The sequence below is a fragment of the Rhinatrema bivittatum genome, chromosome 5, assembly GCF_901001135.1.
Source record: "Rhinatrema bivittatum chromosome 5, aRhiBiv1.1, whole genome shotgun sequence".
NCBI classification, from domain to species: Eukaryota; Metazoa; Chordata; class Amphibia; order Gymnophiona; family Rhinatrematidae; genus Rhinatrema; species Rhinatrema bivittatum.
Genome location: NC_042619.1, coordinates 248,344,297 through 248,365,376, shown reverse-complemented (window position 1 = coordinate 248,365,376; position 21,080 = coordinate 248,344,297). Strand labels below are relative to the sequence as shown.

Below are 21,080 nucleotides of genomic sequence, written 5' to 3'. Positions count from 1 at the left end.
GCTACTCTCCAAAAGGGTGGAGGCTGCCTGCGGTCCAGTCAACATCGCACGTGCAAAGGCTGTGTCCTCCCGCACCTGCGCATCCAGACGATAAAACCTAGAAAAAGTGTGTAAGGAGGACCACGTCACAGCTCGGCAGATATTGACAGGAGATAACAGACTAACCTCTGCCCATGATACTGCCTGAGCCCTAGTGGAAAGAGCTCTAACCTGAGTAGGTAATGGCTTTCCAGCATCCACATATGCAGCCGTGACCACCTCCTTAATCCAACGAGCTATCATAGCTCACGAAGCCGAAGCGCCCTGCTTACTCCCGCCTTGGAGAACAAACAGGCAATCCGTCTTTCGAAAAGACTCAGAGACCTCCAGATACCGCTCAACAAGACGCTTAATATCCAAGGAGCGCAAAAGGCGAAACTCCTCTGCATCCCTGACCTTATCCAGGGATGGCAAGGAGATGGACTATTTTAAATGAAAGTCCGAGACTACTTGGGCAAGAAGGATGGAACAGTACGCAGCTGTAATGTCCCCAGAGTCACCCGAAGGAACAGCTCCCAGCAAGGCAAGGCCTGCAGCTAAGAAATCAGATGCACAGAATATATAGGCACAAGGAACACAGCCTTCAAAGTCAACAACCGTGAAGAAAGGCTATGCAATGGTTGGAAGATAAGGCCCACCAAAATGTCCAGCATCAATGGAACCGGTAACCTCAAGGGAGGCCTAAGGTGCTTCACTCCCTTCAAAAAACGGGCCACATCAGGATGAGACGACAAGGAAACACCATTCACCAGGCCTCTGAAACAGGCAAAAGCCTTCAAGGAATTAAGAGCCAAGCCTTTTCTCAATCCATCCTGCAAAAAATCCAGAATGAGAGGGATCTTAACTGAACGAGGAAGAACACCCTGCTCTTCACACCAGGCCTCAAAAACTCTCCAAAACCTCACATAAGCCAAGGAAGTGGAGAACTTGTGAGCATGGAGTAAAGTGGCAATCACTGCAGAGGAATAACTGCGCTTTCTCCTAGGACAAGCAGGATGGTAGTCCTCACATATGGGTGAATACCAAGCTCCATGCTGTGTCTGCGAATAGGAAAGACCAACAGATGCCGAACAAGGTGCCACGGGCACAAGTGCGGCTCTGCTGGTTGGCAGGAGACTGCCTGGCATCAACCAAGGGCACACTTGGCTGGAAGAGTTGGGTTCAGGTGTGGAAAAGATTGCACAGAACGGACTGACCAAATGCATTGTCCAGTTTGTCCAAGCAGTAGTGAGCTGTAAAAGTGTGAAGAGAACGCCACGTTGCAGCCTGACAAATTTCAACGATGGGAACTGCTTGCAGATGTGTCACAGATGTCATCATGGTCGCACAGATAAAGTCTGCTTACCCACTGCCATGCTCAGCCTATTGGGATCAAAGCACACAAAGAGCTAAGTCTACTGTTGGTACCCGGCTGTGCATTCTAAGTAGAAAGCCAAGGCCCTCTTGCAATCCAGCATATGAAGAGCCCGTTCCCCTGGGTGGGAATGAGGCCTGGGAAAGAAGATGGGCAGAACAATGGACTGAGTGATGTGGAAATCAGTCACTACCTTAGGCAGAAATTTAGGGGGTGTGTGCAAGACCACATGGTCATGAAAGAACATTGTGTATGGCAGGTATGTGACCAAGGCCTGAAGCTCATTGACTCTACGAGTCAAAGTAATCGCCACTAGGAAAGTGACTTTCCAGGTAAGGAACTTCGGATCGCAGAAACACAGTGGCTCGAAGGGAGGACGCATCAGCTGTACCAAGAAAACGTTAAGGTCCCAGGACGCAGTAGGGGGCCAAAGGGGACTTCAACTGAAATAAGCCCCTCATAAAATGACCCACCAAGGGCTGCACTGATTTTGGTGTGCCAGCGATGCCTCAATGGTATGCGCCAACAGTGCTGAGATGGACCCTGAATGAGCTGGTTTGGAGCCCAGACTCTGAAAGGTGCCACAAGTAGTCCAACAGTATGGGAAGGGGGCATGTGAATGGATCCAGTGCATGCCCCACACATCACATGGAGAATCGTCTCCACTTCGAACTGTAGGACTTCCTGGTGGAAGGCTTTCTAGAGTCAGCAGGCCCTGGGAAACACTGGCCAAAAGGTTCAGGGGCTGGAGAATCATGCTCTCAACATCCATGCCATGAGGGCCAGCGCCTGGAGGTTTGGGTGGCACAGGGCGCCATGCCTCCCTGTTTGTTGATACACCACAATTCTACCTGGTTGTCCATCTTGATCAGGACTTCCCTGTGGGACAACTGGTCCCTGAACGCCCACAGAGCGTAGCGAATCGCCCGAAGCTCCAGGAAGTTTATTCGGCAGTGGGCTTCATGGGCAGTCCAGAGATCCTATGTGTGGAGGCCATCCACATGGGCTCCCCAGCCCTGAGGAGACGCATCGGTTGTAGTAGAACTTGAGGCGGTGCCGCCTGGAAGGGAATTCCCTGCTGCAGGTTGGAATGTTCTCCCACCAGGTCAAGGACGTCCTCAAAGGTTCCGTGACTTAGAGAGAAGTCTCGAGGTCCTGGGAGGCCTGTTGCCACTGTGCCCATAGGGTCCAATGCGCACGCGGGCAAGAGGGGTAATATGGGCCGAGGCCGCCATGTGGCTGCACAAGCTGCAGTTTCAAAGACATCGTAGGTGGACCGCACCTCATGTTTGCCAGCCTCCAAACCTTGCAGGACAATAGCCAAAAGCGCCTCCTGCTGCTGCATCCTGGACCCTGGATCCTGGACCCACTTCCATAGGTTCCGATTGTACTGAGTCATGTAAAACTGGTAGGCGGTAATACAGGCAATGAGCATAGTGCCCTGGAAGATTTTGCAGCCCAAGGCATCGAGCTCCCTATGCTCGTGTCCTGGAGGGGCCGAGGCGTGGGTACGGGAGTGCCTGGATTTTTTAAGGGTAGATTCCACAACCACCAACTGATGGGGGAAATGCTGTTTCTTGAAGCCCACAGCTTGCTGCACCAAATAGGTAGGATCCGCCTTCCTATTGACAGGGGAGATGGAGATTGGGTGCTCCCGCATCCGAAGGAGGAGGTCCTTGAAGATGTCGTGAATGGGAACGACCACGATCTCCTTAGGAGCGTCAAACTGGAGTACCTCCAACATTTTATGTCGCGCATCCTCCTCTGACAAAGCCTGCGAAGAATAGATCCTTTGGAGGGGACAAACGCCATTCCTCAGGCGGGGAAGGCTCAGAGAGGGGATCGTCCAAGTATTCAGAAGATGACTCCGTGGAATCATCTCCCCAGGTCATAAAGGCCCTTCCTTCTCACTAGGGCCAGCGTGATACGGGCAAAGCCTGGGGGGATATCAGCCCTGGGCTCCGACAGCTTCGGAGGTCTTGAGGGCACTGCGGGAATCGACAGTTCCCCTGGCATCGAGGGGACTGGGGGCCACAGGTGCCAGTAAAGGCTCGGGGAACCAAGGCCTCGGGAACACGGCTCCGGCCACGTCTTCCTCCTTAGAGGTTCTGATAAGAGGGATCGCTCCAGAGGGGGGCAACGGTGGCTGCTGGGGAACCGAAGACCCCTTGGGCACTGGTTGTGTTGGTAGGGCACCTAAAAGGACATCCAGACGCTCAAGCAGAGGTGCTGGGACAGACAGCGAGGGCTTCGGCACCGCCATGGGGGCCAGTGGCGCAGGCAGCTCGACACACTGAAGAGCTCTGAGCTCCGCTGTCTGCACCCTACAGTCCAACTCCTCCTGAAAGTCCAGGAAGACCAGGACTGAGGGAGGGGGACGAGGTGTCACCGGCTCTTACTCGGTCCTCCGAGATGGCATGGTGCCCAGCACTGATATCGGTGGGGAACACCTAAGACTCCTGGGGGTGGAGGATGGGACCTTCGATGGCTGGCGGTGGCCGCACCTCACTTTGGTGAGGTGCGGCCACCGCCAGCACCACACCGGAACCGGAGCCGCCGGCGACTGGTGGTGATGCTTGCGGGATCTCCCCACTGTGCTCTGCCCAGTCTTTCCCCGGTGCCGAGGAGGCGGAGGATCCCGACGTCCGGGACACCAGTGAGATCATGGAGGATCGGTTACCGTCCCCAAAACCTTTCGAAGAGGTGGAGAGAGGAGCAGCAAGAGGCTCCCCTCGACGTCGATGACGCGGGCATGGATGGAGCAAACTTTGTGGAGCCAAAAAGTTTCTCCATTTATCAAGGCGCACACGACGCCCTTTGGGGATCATCTGGTCACACAGCTGACACCCACGGATGTCATGCGAGGCCCCCAGGCAGAGGATACACACCTCATGCGAATCTGTGATGGACATGGTCCGCAGGCTCTGGGGGTACTGATGAAAGCTGGACAACGCCATAAAAGCTACCCAATGTGTGGTTGATGACCAGCAGTCACCGAGAGGCGAAGTGCCAGGAGTCAACCGCAAAGAAGCAAAAAAAACTGTGACTTTAACCTACCACGCCAAGGAGGCACCAACCGTGAAGGGGGACCTGATGATGGAACTGGGAAAAACATTACTTTTCAGCACAAAACAAGAAAAAGTGGAGCTCCACAAACCACACAGCAACTGCACCACGGAAAAGAGACTGAAGAGGGACCTTGTGTGGATGCACAGATCGTGGCACGCTGGGCACGCTCAGTGAGCAGGTCAAAGCTTCTAGAAACTTTGACAGAAGTTTTCCTTGCCAGGTTCCATCCAATGATGTCACCCACATGATAGGACTACCATCCTGCTTGTGCTAGGAGAATACTGGGGTCACTGCATGGTTATATATACTGTGACGTCAGCTTCCTCTGTCTCCATCTGCTGGCAGGGAAGCATAAGCTCACTGGTCCTGAGGCCATCTGTCTACACCAGGGGTGGGCAAGTCCGGTCCTCAAGGGCTGCAAACCAGTCAGGTTTTCAGGATACCCCTAATGAATATGCATGAAATAGATTTGCATACAACTGAGGCAGTGTGTATGCAGGTCTCTCATGCATATTCATTAAGGATATCCTGAAAACCCGACTGGTTTGCAGCCCTCGAGGACCGGAATTGCCCACCCCTGGTCTACACGCTAGGAAATCTATTGTTTCTCATTTAATGGGTTTCATGAATCCAGCTGCTGTCTCCCAGGATACAGATGAAAGTGAGGCTTCTTAAATATCCAAAATTAAAGGACACCTTTCATTAATTTATAACCCACTTAACTACAAATAGCAACCTAGGTAAGGATCAGTAAATGCAGAAAACATACATAAAAAAATAAAAATGATCAAATTGGTGGAGGGGTGGCACTATATGTAAAAGATCGCATAGAATCAAGCATGATAAAAATTCTACAAGAAACAAAATGCACTGGGGAATCCTTATGGATAGAAATTCCATGTGTGACAGGTAAGAGTGTAGCAGCAGGTATATACTACCGACCACCTGGCCAAAATGAAAAAATAAACTGAAATGCTAGCTTATATTTAAAAAGCTAATATGTTTAACAATACAATACTAATGGGAGTTTTCAATTACACTGGTATAGATTTAGCCAATGTTTCATCAGGACATGCTATAGAGAGGTTAAGTTTCTAAATGCCAGAATTGACTGCTTCATGGAGCAGCTGGTCCTAGAACTGATGAGAGATGAAGCTACAGTGGAACGCACGACCTGGTATGAGAAGTTACTATGATGGGACTGCTAAGAAATAGCAATCATAATACAATAGAATTTGACATAATCACTGAAGGGAGGACATTAAGTAAAACTACAACAGTAAAAAATAATTTTAAAAGGGGAGACTATGATAGAATGAGGAAACTAGTTTGAAAAAAACTAAAAGAAGCATTGTAAGGTTTAAAACTTTGCATGAGACATGGACACTGTTTAAAAATACTATTTTGGAACCCCAGATAAAATGTATTTCTTGCATTAAAAAAGGTAGAAGAAAGATAAAACAATTACCAACATGGTTTAATGGTGAGGTAAAGGAGACAGTTAAAGCTAAAAGCGTATTGTTCAAAAAATGAAAAGCAGACAAATTAAGAAAACAGACATCATCATAAGCACTGGCAAGAGAGATATAAAACAGTAGTTGGCCAAGCCAAGAAAGACTGAGAAAAGGCTTGCCAGTGAGGCAAAAACTAATATAAAAACGTGTTCAATTACATTCTAAGCCAGAGATGGTGAATTCCAGTCCTCGAGTGCCACAAACAGGCCAGGTTTTCAGGATATCTACAATGAATATGCATGAGAAAGGCTGGAGACAGTGCATGCAAATCTCTCTCATGAAGAAAATAGGATAAAACATAAACATTGTCAAGTTAAGTGAAAAACATTGATAAGACAAGCAAAGAGAGAATTTGAAATGAAGTTGGCCATAGAGGCAAAAACTCATAAAAACTTTTTAAAATATATCCAAAGCAAGAAACCTGTGAGGGAGTCGGTTGGACCATTAGTTGACCGAAGTGTTAAGGGGGCTCTTAGGGAAGATAAGGCAATTGCAGAAAGACTAAATGAATTCTTTGCTTCCGTGTTTACTAATGAGGATGTTGGGGAGATACCAGTTCCAGAGATGGTTTTCAGGGGTGATGAGTCAGACGAACTGAACCAAATCACTGTGAACCTGGAAGATGTAGTAGGCCAGATTGACAAACTAAAGAGTAGAAATCACCTGGACCGGATGGTATGCATCCTAGGGTATTGAAGGAACTCAAAAATGAAATTTCTGATCTATTAGTTAAAATTTGTAACCTATCATTAAAATCATCCATTGTACCTGAAGACTGGAGGGTGGCCAATGTAAACCCAATATTTAAAAAGGGCTCTAGGGACGATCCGGGTTACTATAGACCAGTGAACCTGACTTCAGTGCCAGGAAAAATAATGGAAACTATTCTAAAGATCAAAATCGTAGAGCATATAGAAAGACATGGTTTAATGGAACACAGTCAACATGGATTTACCCAAAGGAAGTCTTGCCTAACAAATCTGCTTCATTTTTTTGACGGGGTTAATAAACATGTGGATAAAAGTGAAACGGTAGATGTAGTGTATTTGGATTTTCAGAAGGCGTCTGACAACGTCCCTCATGAGAGGCTTCTAAGAAAACTAAAATGTCATGGGATAGGAGGCTATGTCCTTTCGTGGATTACAAACTGGTTAAAGGACAGGAAACAGAGAGTAGGATTAAATGGTCAATTTTCTCAGTGGAAAAGGGTAAACAGTGGAGTGCTTCAGGGATCTGTACTTGGACCAATGCTTTTTAATATATATATATATATATATAAATGATCTTGAAAGGAATACGACGAGTGAGGTTATCAAATTCGTGGACCATACAAAATTATTCAGAGTAGTTAAATCACAAGCGGATTGTGGTTCATTACAGGAGGACCTTGCAAGACTGGAAGATTGGACATCCAAATGGCAGATGAAATTTAATGTGGACAAGTGCAAGGTGTTGCCTATAGGGAAAAATAACCCTTGCTGTTGTTACATGATGTTAGGTTCCATATTAGGAGCTACCACCTAGGAAAAAGATCTAGGCATCATAGTGGATAATACTTTAAAATCGTCAGCTCAGTGTGCTGCAGTAGTCAAAAAAGCAAACAGAATGTTAGGAATTATTAGGAAGGGAATGGTTAATAAAACAGAAAATGTCATAATGCCTCTGTACCGCTCCATGGTGAGACCGCACCTTGAATACTGTGTACAATTCTGGTCGCCGCATCTCAAAAAAGACATAGTTGCGATGGAGAACGTATAGAGTAAGGCAACCAAAATGATAAAGGGGATGGAACAGCTCCCCTATGAGGAAAGGCTGAAGAGGTTAGGGCTGCTGAAGCTTGGAGAACAGACGGCTGAGGCGGGATATGATAGAGGTCTTTAAGATCATGAGAGGTCTTGAACGAGTAGATGTGAATTGGTTATTTACACTTTTGGATAACAGAAGGACTAGGGGGCATTCCATGAAGTTAGCAAGTAGCACATTTAAGACTAATCGGAGAAAATTCTTTTTCACTCAACGCATAATTAAGCTCTGGAATTTGTTGCCAGAGGATGTGGTTAGTGCAGTTAGTGTAGCTGGGTTCAAAAAAGGTATGGATAAGTTCTTGGAGGAGAAGTCCATTAACTGCTATTAATCAAGTTTACTTAGGGAAAAGCCACTGCTATTAATTGCATCAGTAGCATGGGATCTTCTTGGTGTTTGGGTGATTGCTGGGTTCTTGTGGCCTGGTTTGGCCTCTGTTGGAAACAGGATGCTGGGCTTGATGGACCCTTGGTCTGACCCAGCATGGCAAATTTTTATGCTCTTATGTTCATTGTGAAAGACTTCAATATCTTGTATACTGAAGTCTTTCAAGTGATAAGTATTTGGGAATCTGTTTCACTGTCCCTCCCAATGCATCCTTTGGGGAAACAAGGGGTCCGTGTTGGGGGACAATTGTAAAGATTTTAATTTGGATATGCTCAGACAGAGGAGTTGCGTTTGGAATAAAGTATTGAAAATTACCAAAACTGTGTAAGAACCATCACTTGCTCCACAATCTGCTCGCTATTTTGACTGTTTGTTGAGTGTGGTATCCAGCTCCACTTATTTTATATTTGACAAAGTCCCCCATGAGAGACGCCTCATAAAATTACATAGTCATAGGACAGGAGGCAGTGTTGTATTATAGATTGGTAACTGGTTAAAAGGCCAGAAACGATGGTAGGTCTAACTGATTAGTTTTCCCAAATGGAGAGAGGTCGTTAGTGGAGTACCACAAGGATCAGTTCTGGGACCTGTGCTATTTAATATACTCGTAAATGATCTAGAAAAGGGAATGATAAGTGAGTTGATCAAGTTTGCAGATGACACAAAATTTTTCAACGGTTTTAAAAAGCAGCGGATTAAACTACAGAAAGACCGTGAGACTGGGAAACTGAATAACAGATAAAATTTAATGTGGAAAAGTGGAAAGTGATTCACAAAGGGAAAAATAATACCAACCTACAGATACATGATGCTGGGTTCTGTACTGGGAGTCACTACCCAGAAAAAAAAACCTTGGAGTCCCTGTGGACAATATGTTGAAATCCTTTGCTTAGTATGTGATAGCAGTCAAAAAAGCAAATAGAATGTTAGGAATGATCCAAAAAGGAATGAGGAATAAAATGGAAAATAATCATATTGCCTCTGTATCAAGCCATGATGCGACCGCACCTTGAGTATTGTGTGCAGTTTTGGTCACCCCATCTCAAGACAGACATAGTAGAGATAGAAAAGGTACAGAGGAAGGCGACAAAAATGATAAAGAAAATGGAATATCTCTCCCATGATGAGACTATGCAGCTTAGGGCTCCTTCAGCATGGAAAAGAAGATGGCTGATAGGGGACATGGTAGAAAGTTATAAAGGGTTATTTACCCTTTCAAATACTAAAAGAAGGAGATACTCCATGAAGCAACCAACCAGCAGATTCAAAACAGATCACAGAAAGAACTTTCTCACTCAATGCATTATCAAACTGTGAAATTTGTTGCCAGAGGACATGATCAAGGTGACTAGCATAACGGAACTAAGTAAAGAAAGCTATTGCTATCCTTGGGAGTGAGTAACAGAAATTAAATGTACTTTATGGGATCTGCAGGTACTTGAGATCTGGACTGCCCACTGCTGGAGACAGGATGTTGGGCTCGATGGATCTTTGTCTGACCCAGCATGGCAATTCTTATGTTCTTATCCCTGATCTACAGATAGAAGACCAGGCCAGTCCATGCATAAAATAAACAATTATGGCAGTATAGATTTTTTTAATATATCAGGTGGTAAAATCATAAAAATAGTGGAACACCCAACAGCTACAATGGCATTAATTACACGTCATCAAAAGCATCCTTAAACAGAAATGTCTTTAGCTTTCATAAAGTCAAATAGTCCTGAGTCTCTCTAATGTCTTGCGGTAGATCATGCCACATCTGTACATCAGAAGGCTCGCTTATAAGAAGACTTCAGACGCACTTCTTTCAAAGAAAGTATGGTTAATAAACTACTTTGAGATGAATGCAGCAGTTCACAGGGACAATAAGGATAAAGGTGATCCCCAAGGTATCCTGCACCCACATCCTGTTGAGATTAAAGGCCTAAATACAAAACCCTGAAGTAGTTTTGGGAGCTCACACAGAGCCAATGTAATTGCTTTAGAATAGGTGATATACTTTCTTTATATTTTACACCAATATTGACATGTGCCGCTGCATTCGTTATCAATGAATGCATTTTTTTGGGAATCCAATTAATACACTATTACAGTAGAATGAGCCTGTTGAATCTGATGGAGATTCCTAAAACAAATTTTACAGATGGACTTAATCTGGAGGGATCAGACAATTTTTCATTCATGATTACCCCCCAATCCCTAACCTGGTAATTAACAAAACTGATAACACGTCTGTAATTTACCTCATCAATCCAGATTACCTCAGATTTAGATGGGTTTGACTGTAGCATGTTCTGAGATAGCCAGTGATTTACAGCTGTGATACAATCTTCCAAATTTTTTAAGGTGGATGTATATTCAGCACCCAAAGGGAGGTAATAGAGGAAAACTGGTTCTTACCTGCTAATTTTCAATCCTTGTCCCACAGATCAGTCTAGACAAGTGGGTTTTTCTCCCCAACCAGCAGATGGAGACAGAACGCTTCAGTGTACCATGGTACATAAATCAAGTGTGCCATCTGCAGTTGCTCAGTATAAACTGTACCCAAGCAAATGTACAACACAGAAAAATAAAAAACCAACCATCCCCTCTACCAAATGAGCAGAGGAAGGAACCATCAGACTGGAAAGTACTGGAACGATTAGGAACCCGAACACCAAATTTATTTGTTGAGTTTTATATACCGTCATTCGGTAAAGCCATCATAACGGTTTACAAAAGCTCAAAATGCAAGATTTTTAACAATTGAGCAAAAGGCATAACAGGAAGTATATTAAACAAAAGAGACACATTCAATTGCAAAGATATTAACTGGCATTTGCACTATGGATTGCACTAAGGGGTGCACAAAGGGGAGGGCCCTTTTGTCGCACCCCTTCGGCGTGCGACGCCCGGTGTGCGGCACCTGGTGGCAAGGCGCTTTTCAACGGTCGGTGCTGCCCTTGATGACGTCGGGGGCGGGGCTTACGATCAGGTCTCTCCCTCACATTGCTGTTCCCTTTTCAGTTTCAAATACTGAAAACTCAGAAATAATTACACACAGAACACAGTGGTCTTCAAAAAAAATCCAGGGAGGGACTCGGGACTGATCTGTGGGACTTAAGGAATGAAAATCAGCAGGTAAGAACCAATTTTCCTTTCCCTCTATGTCTCCTAGATCAGTCCAGACGAATGGGATGTATGCAAGCTCCCCTAAACCGGGTGGGAACTCAAAAGACCCGCTCGTAACACACTTTTCTCGAAAACCAGCTGAATTTGAAGCACGGACATCCAGCCTGTATTGCTTGGTAAAAGTATGCAAAGGCCAAGTTGCCATTCGACAGATCTCCTGTGGCAAAACCAAGTCACATTCAGCCTAGGATGCAGCCTATGCCAAAGTGGAATGAGCCCAAATCCCTTCCGGAACTGGAACTTCCTAGCCTATGTAAGCTGAAGCAATCACCTGTTTTAGCCACCAGGAAATGATTGCCTTCAATGCCTTTTCCCCCTTCCTGCATCCAACATAAAGCACTGATCTGTTTTACAAAAACTATTGGTAACTTTTAAAAGGATTTGACAAGCATCCAACAAATGCAGTTCCTATGTATGAGGACTTCAAGTTTCCAAGGGCAGGCAATTTCACCAACTAGCTCAAATGAAACATGAAGACCACCTTTGGCAAGAAAGAAGGAACAGTGCATAAAGATACCCCCGTATCCTTGAATTGAAGGAAAGGATCCCTACATGACAACAGCTATATTCCAAAATACATCTCGCTGAACAAATAGCCTCCAAAAAGGACATCTTTAAAGTGAGGTCTTTCATCAATAATCTCCTCTAGGGCTCAAAAAACACTTTACCACAAAGCTCACAAGAGCAAATTAAGGTTCCATGGGGGGAAACACCCTCCTCCCTGGAGGATGCAAGTGCTTTACCCCCTTTGAGGAAATGAACTGTGTCTGGGTGTGAAGCCAAGGAGAAACTATGCACTTTCCCTCTTTAACAGGCCAAGACAGCTACTTGCATCCTATGGGAACGCAAGGCCAAACCTTTATTCAAAACCTTCTGCAGGAAGGAAAGAATCCAAGAGAGACAGCTGACTTGGAGAAACCTGCTGCGCAAAACACCACTCCTCAAACACCTTCCAAACCTATATATATGCCAATGAAGTTGATGCCCTCCTTCCCTGAAGCAAGGTTGTAATTACCTATTTCAAGTACCCTCTCAATCTCAACTGCCTCCACTTAAAAGCCGGCTGCAAGACAAAAGTGATTGGCCTGCTCCAAGCAAACTAGACCCTGATGAAGCAAACCGAGAAGATGCCTGAGCCTCAACTGGCTGTCTAATGCTAGATTTATTAGATCCACAAACCATGGATGCCCTGGCCACTCTGGTGCCACCAGAATCACCTTTCCTCAATGAGCCTCAATCTGTTGCAGGACTCTGCCTATTAGTGGCCAAGGAGGAAATACGTATAGCAGTATCCCATGCAGCCACGGTTGAGAAAGAGAGTGTTGAGACCCTCTGCTCCCAACTCTCTTCTGTGACTGAAGAATTGCCAAACCTTGGCACTGTCCCTTAACGCATCAGGTCTATCTGAGGAACTCCCCACCTTGAATGAATAGGAGACATCCCTCTCTTGACAATTCCCACTCTCCAGGGTCATGTTCCTGCTGAGAAAATCCATTTGCAGATTCTCCATCCTGGCCACTTGAGATGCTGACAGGCTCAAGAGATGACATTGCGCCCAAAGAAACTCCCCCTGAGTCTTCAAGGACACCGCCTGACTCCTGGTGCTCCCTTGACTGTAGATGTAAGCCACTGCTGTCACTTTGTCGGACAGAACTCGTACCGCCTGTTTCTAGACCATCAGAAGAAAAGTGAACAGCACCATCTGAATGGCCCTGGTTTCAAGACGGCTGATGGACTAGGATGCCTCTGTCAATGACCAACGTCCTGCGCTGTTTGATCGTGACAGATGGCCCCTCAGCTCATCAGACTGGCATCCTTGTCACCACAACCCAATCTGGAATGTCCAGGCCAACTCCCTTCTCCAAACTGGACTGAGAAAGCCATCAGGACAGACTCGACCTGGCATCCCCAAGAAGAGGTAAATGACACTCTAAATCCTCTGACTGAGGATTTCAGTGTGGCAGTAGTGCCCTCTGAAGAAAATGCATAAAAACAAATGTCCAAGGTACCAGATTCAGAGAAGATGCCATGCATCCAAGAACCTGCAAGTATGCCCAGATTCTGAGTCCAAAGATACAACAGTTTATTTATTTATTTATTTATTTATTTTTTGGGTTTTATATACCGGTGTTCCTGTATGAAATACATATCACATCGGTTTACATTGAAACAGAACATGAAAATCACCAATAAAGGCATTACATAGAACAAGGTTATGAAACTTGGAATAGGGTACATTAGTTCAAAACTTAACAATAATGTTGTAACATTAATGACTAAAAGAAAAGAGAAGAGAAACCTTAAAAAAAACAAAACAAAAAAACTTAGTTAATAGGTCTTATTAAACATAAAAATAAAAATCATAAAAGTTGAATTTGACCCTGTAATTTCAATATTATTTCCATAGTGAGAAACACCTTGCTCACTTTGGTCTCTAAATGTGACTCCAAATACTCCAATGATAGAGAAGGAACCAAGTGGCTCTTTGCCAAATTCACAAACCAGCCCAGGGACTGCAACCTCTGCATCAAACTTAGGATCGACTGCTGTCAAATATCCCACAACTTTACCAGAATAAGTCGGACATCCCCTTAAGGATGGACCAAAAAACCCTCCCCTGTGAAGGGCCGCTGCCACGACTTCCATTCCTTTGGTGAATGTACATGGCACCGTGCGAAACCAAAGGGAAGAGTCCAAAACTGAAAACACTGTGGATCCCTAAAGGCTAGAGGATGGGAATGAATGAAAAAGGCTTGGGGGTAACCTGCATGGAGTGACAGTTACTACCCTTAACAGAAACATGGAGTAACCTGCACAGAGTGGCATTTACTACCATGGGAAGCTTGCTGGGCAAACTGGATGGACCATTTTGGTCTTCTTCTGCCGTCATTACTATATGATACTATGAGGACCTTCTAGTATGCATCCCAAATGGAAATATGGAGATAAGCCATCAACAGATGACATTCTACTTCCCTCACTATCTCAAATAGGCATTACAGATCTTGCATTACAATGGTTTTCCTCATTCTTATCTAATCGTAAGCAAAGAATCATGGCTGGTCCCTATCACTCTGACTGGTACACTACCAAGTCAGGTGTACCACAAGGCTCCGCACTCTCAGCCCTCCTATTCAATCTTTACTTACTACCCCTCTGCCGCCTTCTTGCTGGACTTGACCTCAACTTCAAAATTTATGCAGACGATATTCAATTCACCATTCCTTTTACCGACTCCTGGTCAAAAACTTTTGGTTTGTTACAGTTATACTTATCCACAATCAAAACATGGCTTTCACACAATAGACTCAAACTGAACACAAGTAAAACAGAATTAGTCTACCTATCCACGGTACCAGACTCAGTTCATCGACCTCCACTAACCTTCATTTTTCAAAACCAATCCATTAACATAAAACCATACGCAAAAAATCTAGGTGTATTGATAGATTCAAAACTGTCAATGACTGACCATATATCAGATCTTGTAAAAAAATCCTTTTTTAAGATATATATGATAAAAAAACTTAAACCACTTCTTCTTCCCAATGACTTTCGACTAATTACCCAGGCTTTAATCCTATCTTCATTAGATTACTGTAATGCCCTCTACCTTGGTTTATCTCAAGCAACAATACGACCCCTACAACTAATACAAAATGCAGCTGCTCGCATGTTATACAACACACCCCGGTCTGAACACATTACCCCAGTTTTACAACACTTGCATTGGCTACCCATTACATATCGTATCATTTACAAGATCCTGACTACAATACACAATCTACTTTATAATGCTAATTCCATCTGGTTATGTTCATTACTACGAATCTACAGACCTTCCAGACAACTCCGCTCCCTCGACAAATGTATTCTTGAAGTACCTACAATAAAATCCGTAAGTTTAGCACTAACCCGTAAACGAGCTTTCTCCGTTGCTGGTCCATTACTCTGGAACTCATTGCCCGAACATATCCGTTTGACAGCTAGCCGTACAGAATTTAAGAAACTATTAAAAACTCATCTTTTTACTAAAGCATATAATTTATATTAAGCTTAAATATCATATGACCTTGGTATTTTGTTTGATTTTTATAAAATTTGATCTGTCTGTATATGTTTTTACGATTTGCTTTGTTAATGTGTAATTTTGCTTATGTATGTACCCTTTTGTAAACCGCCTAGACGGATAGTTCCCTACCCTTTGTGCGGTATATAAGCATTGTAAATAAATAAATAAATAAAAAACAGATGCCAAGAATTCCCCTGTTCTAACTGATGCCATAACCGAGCGTAGAGTCTCCATCCAAAAATGAGGTACCTGCAGCACTGCATTCACCTTCTTTAGGTCTAGGATGGGACAATAAGTACCATCTTTCTTTAGAACTACAAAATAGATGGAATAGCTGCCCTGCCTCCGTTCTTCCCAGGGAACAGGAACTACAGCCTCTAGTTTCTGAAGCTGGTCTAGCATGGATTGGACCACGGCCACATTTTTACTAATTCCGCAAGGCGACACTATGAAGGCCTTGCATACTAGGCATGAAAATTCTAAGGCATGACTTTCTCTTATGATGGAGAGGACCCATTGGTCCAATGCTATCTTGGTCAACTTCTCATAAAAGAGAACTGAACAAACCCCAATATTCGGGACCAAAGAGTAAACTAACTGCGTATCATTGTGAACCCTTAGGTTCTCTCTTGCCGGAATTGGAGTTCTCTCATACTGATTAATAGATTCTCTGAAAGGGCTGCAGCCTATTAGCACTCTGTTGCTACGCTGAGAACCATTTACCTGGCTGATAGCACTTGGTCTCCCAGTACTTTTATCTACTTGGAAAAGACTTCCTGTTTCCTCTGGGTTTGCCCTTGGGCAATTTATGTCCTTTGGACTCCTCCCAGGTGCTTTACCAGTGCTACTGCACACCCATACACCCAAGGCTGAGACTTCAAACAGCCTCTTAAAATGGAGCTCCATTTTCCAATCCTGGGTACCCTTTAGAGCTGTGCATACCGCACATGGACTGGTATTTTTCTTTGTCAACTGCTGAGACTAAGGCATTCACCTTAGGTAGCTTTAACAGCTCCAAGGCTTCCTCAAGCAATGGATACAGTTTCACCATGGCTCTTCTGACCTTCAAGTTTCTGAACACTAGCTTCTTAACAGTTTGGTGGATGGGAAACACCTTAGCGGGTCCTCTAAGACTTTCCATGATGGGGTCTTCCCCCTCAAATTCCTATTCCATGTCCACCTCTTTAATCCCAAGCTCCTTCAAGACCTGAGAAATCAAGGAGAACAATTCCTCCTTGCAGAAAAGCCTGACCACCTTAGGGTCTTCCTCCTCCACCACGGGGATCTCCCCATCATCCATGGGTTCTCCGTCCATATCCTCGTTACCAGGGAGGTCTAGTAAGTGATGCACATCTTTCCCCAAATCAGGTGACTCCAAACCTAGACCAGAGCCTGGAAGCCACTTCCTCTTATAGGGATGAGATGGAACCTCCGTCCCCTCCCCACCCCCCTGACCTCACCTTTGAAGGTCAAGACATCCCCATGGAGCAGGAAATCCCCCACCTCTGCTCCCTTTCTGACAGGAAATGCTTTGTACATTAACAGCACAAATTATGTGGAAAAAGTCTCCCCCACATCCGACTCTGCATCCAGGGTACCTTCTGTCTCCTCAGAAATCTCCCAGGCACTGTCCAACCTTTCCATTACAGGGGGGCAACTCCGGGGAAGATGCAGCATATTCCCCCAGCATTACCTGCCCCATAGGAACAGGAATTAAATTGGTTGCGGCTCCTGTGCTGCACAGCGGAGCAGAACTGCCTGCTTCAGCTGCTTACGGCATATGTTTCTTGTTTGCTGCTCTCTTCCCCTCAGACACCTTAACAGCAACCCTTGAGCTGCCTTCCGCATCGTCGATACACGGAGTCCCAAAGCCTGCAGCTTTATCTGGGAAGCCTCACAAACTTTGTGGCTCTTCCTGCATTCAGTGCAAGCCGTCATTATGGAGCCTCACACAGTCACATACTCTTCCGGCAGTCAAACACACTATGGTCCTCCAACCTGACTCTGCTGCACCAATGAGCCATCCCCAGGCCTGGCCTTACTGCTGAAGTGCTTTCTCCCTCTTCATGGAGCTATCGCAGTACCACCCCGCTAACTCCAAAACCTCTCTCTCTTTTTTCTTCCTTAAAGGCACAGCTTCCCTCAAAGTACTTTCCAAAAGAAGTAATTAAAAAAAAAAGATACTTCACTGAAGCTGCTTCAATGCCTGAATCCTCCAAGAGAAAGGTTAGGAACACTGAGGGAGCCAGTCCACAGGTCACCAACCCTCCCCGTTCGACTCTACTCAGCCAGGGGGACAGCTCTTAAACAGAGCCTAACATCCCTGGAGCAATTTGCCACTACTTCTCCAAATATTCTGCCTCTAATCTAACTGCAGGCTTTCCAACTCAATCATCTGCTGCAGACGGCACACTGACTAATGTACCATGGTACAGTTAAACTTTTATTCTGTCTCCATCTGCTGGTTGGGGAGAAAAGCTCACTCGTCTGGACTGATCTGGGAGACATGGAGGAACTGTAAGTGATCAGCATAAAACAAATATTTCACCCCAAAAGCCTGATAAATCTTATCCAGGAGAAGCAAATATAAACAGAAATGGCATGCTAATGGATCTCTGTGGGTCCCTAACGGCTTTGTGGCAGTGTTCCTTCCCAAACCCAGTTTCTTTTCATCAGGATGACAGGAGGTAAGAAAGCTGTGAAAGCAGCATTCATAACCCCTATAGATAGGATTCAGGGTACATGAATACAAGATTCTGAAGGGAGCTACGGTCTGTGGACCCTACCAGACTATTACTACAATGGCTTGGTTACATGGGATAAGGAATAAAGCAGAGTTGCTTACCTGTAACAGGTGTTCTCACAGGACACCTGTGACTGGCACCCACTGGGAATGCCCAGCACAGCACCGACCCTGCAGCCAGCAGGGGTCCCCCTTCAGTATCGTCTTATAGTAAAAGTACATGCGAAAAATAAAATAAGAAAATGAACCCAACACCGCGGGGTGGTGGGCAGGTTTCGTGAGGACTAACATCCTGCTGTCCTGTGAGAACACCTGTTACAGGTAAGCAACTCTGCTTTCTCACAGGTCAAGCAGGATGGTAGTCCTCACATATGGGTGAGTACCCAGCTGAGGATGCCCGGGCAATGCACCAAATGTACCCAAAGACGTGCAACAGGCATAATAACTGGGGTGTCAATTTGGTTAAAGGGCATCCTGAACCCTAACAGGTCGTGAAAGGGTGTTGGTACATTAATTTGCAAACAAGTTGCGTAGCACAGACTGGCCAAAGATGGAATCCTGTCTGCCAGCCTTATCTAAGCAATAGTGACCTGCGAAGGTGTGGAGAGAGTCCAGGAAGCAGCTTTACAAATGTCAGCAAGCCACACCGAGCGTAGGTGCACTACTGATGTCGCCATGGCCCTAATAGAGTGTGCCTTGACACGATCTTGTAGCGGAATGCCTGCCTGCTGATAGCAAAAGGAAATACAGTCTGCTAACCAGGAGGAGAGGGTCTGCTTTCCCACAGGTTTACCCAATTTGATGGTATCGAAGGAAACAAACAAGTGAGTGGATTTCCTGTGGGTGGCTGTACGGTCTAGATAAAATGCCACAGCACGTTTACAGTCAAGGGTATGCAGAGCCTGTTCTCCTGGTTTCGAATGGGGCCTGGGAAAGAAAATGGGTAGTATAATGGATTGACTGATATGAAACTCCGATACTACCTTAGGCAAAAACTTAGGGTGAGTGCAGAGTACTACCCTGTCATGCAGAAGTTTAGTGTAAGGCGGATAGGTGACTAAGGCCTTTAATTCACTAACTCTGCGAGCGGATGTGATCGCCAAAAGAAAAATCACTTTCCAGGTGAGATAGCGGAGATCACAGGATTGGAGAGGCTCAAATGGCGATTTCATGAGTCGCCCCAAAACCACGTTAAGATCCCAGGAGGGAGCCGGAGGGCGTAGTGGAGGTTTTAGGTGGAACAAGCCTTTAAAAAAAGCGTGTTACAAGGGATTGTACGGAAATGGGTACATCCCAGACACCTTTATGGAAGGCGGCTACCGCACTGATATGTACCCTGATAGAGGACGTTTTCAGGCCTGACTCTGACAGGTGCCAGAGATAGTCCAGAAACCTCTGTATGGAACAAGTGAAGGGGGTCGATGGACATGGAAGTACACCATACCGTAAACCTGTTCCATTTATAACGATAAGACTTTCTCGTTGAAGGCTTTCGTGAAGCTACCAGGACACTGGAGACCGGCTCTGAAAGGTTAAGAGGTTGAAGTATTAACCTTTCAACATCCAGGCAGTCAGAGACAGGGCCTGGAGGTTGGGGTGACGCAAGCACCCGTCGTTCTGAGTGATCAGAAGCGGGTCCTTCCCCAGAGGGATGTGCTGGTGAACTGATAGGTTCTGGAGTATTGGAAACCAGACCTGGCGTGGCCAGTGAGGGGCTATCAGGATCATCAGTCCCTTGTCCTTTCGCAACTTCACAAGAGTCCTGGAAATGAGTGGAAGTGGAGGGTATGCATATAGGAGACCACTGGCCCACGAGAGGGAGAAAGCGTCTCTTGGTTGTAGATGTTGGCTGCGAGTGAGAGAGCAGACGTTTCCTACTTTGCAGTTGCGGATTGATGCAAAGAGGTCTATGCGAGAGTAACCCCAACATTGGAATATTAAGTCCGCTACTGTGGGGTTGAGAGACCACTCGTGCAGTTGAAAAGTGCGACTCAGCTTGTTCGCCAACACATTGTCCACTCCCGGCAAGTAGGTGGCCCTGAGGTACACTGAATGGGAAAGGGCCTCCGCCCATATCTGTGCAGCTTCCTGACACAGGAGGTAGGAGCCCGATCCCCCTTGCTTGTTGATGTACCACATGGCCCACCTGGTTGTCGGTTTGAATCAGGATGACCTGGTTAGAAAGGTGATCCTTAAAAACCCTTAGAACTCTAGGAAATTTATTTGGTGTTTGGCTTCCTCTGGAGACCAGATACCCTGAGTTTGTAGGTTGGCAATGTGTGCACCCCAGCAGAGGTTGGAGGCATCTGTTGTCAAAGATATTTGAGGGTCTGGAACCTGAAATGGAAGGCCTTGAAGAGGACTGGTTTGTCCAGGCCAGCAATAAGCGAAGCTGTTTGGTGATGTGGACAATGATAGACATTAGCTGAAATGACTGAGTCCACTGCGATTTTAGAGTCCACTGCATTATTCTCATAACAAGGCGAGCCATGGGAGTGACATGCACAGAGGCGGCCATATGACCCAGTAAGACCAGAAAATGGCATGCAGTTGAATGTTGTCGAACCTGCAGTCGATGGGCCAGAGAAGTGAGAGTGAAAGCTCGATCCCGAGGCAGGAAGGCTTTCGCTTTTGGAGTGTCCAAGTCAGCCCCTATGAATGACAGGGTTTGAGAAGGAACTAGCCTGGATTTTGGATAGTTTATGAGGAACCCTAGGGAGTTCAGGGTATGCAACGTGAGACATAGGGACGTCAGTGCAGTTTGCTGAGTGGGAGCCCTGATCAACCAATCGTCGAGATAGGGGTAGACGTGGACACTTTGACTCCTGAGAAAGGCAGCTACCACTACGAGATACTTGGTGAAGACTCGTGGGGCAGATGCTACGCTGAATGGTAACACTCGATATTGGAAGTGTTTTGGGCCTA

The 21,080-nt window shown here is 45.6% G+C and overlaps 1 protein-coding gene across 2 annotated transcripts in view; it reads right to left on the bottom strand.

Moving 5' to 3' along the window:
- KAT6A (lysine acetyltransferase 6A) overlaps positions 1-21,080 on the bottom strand; it is a 333,161-nt gene that overhangs the window by 68,981 nt on the left and 243,100 nt on the right. The window lies entirely within an intron of this gene.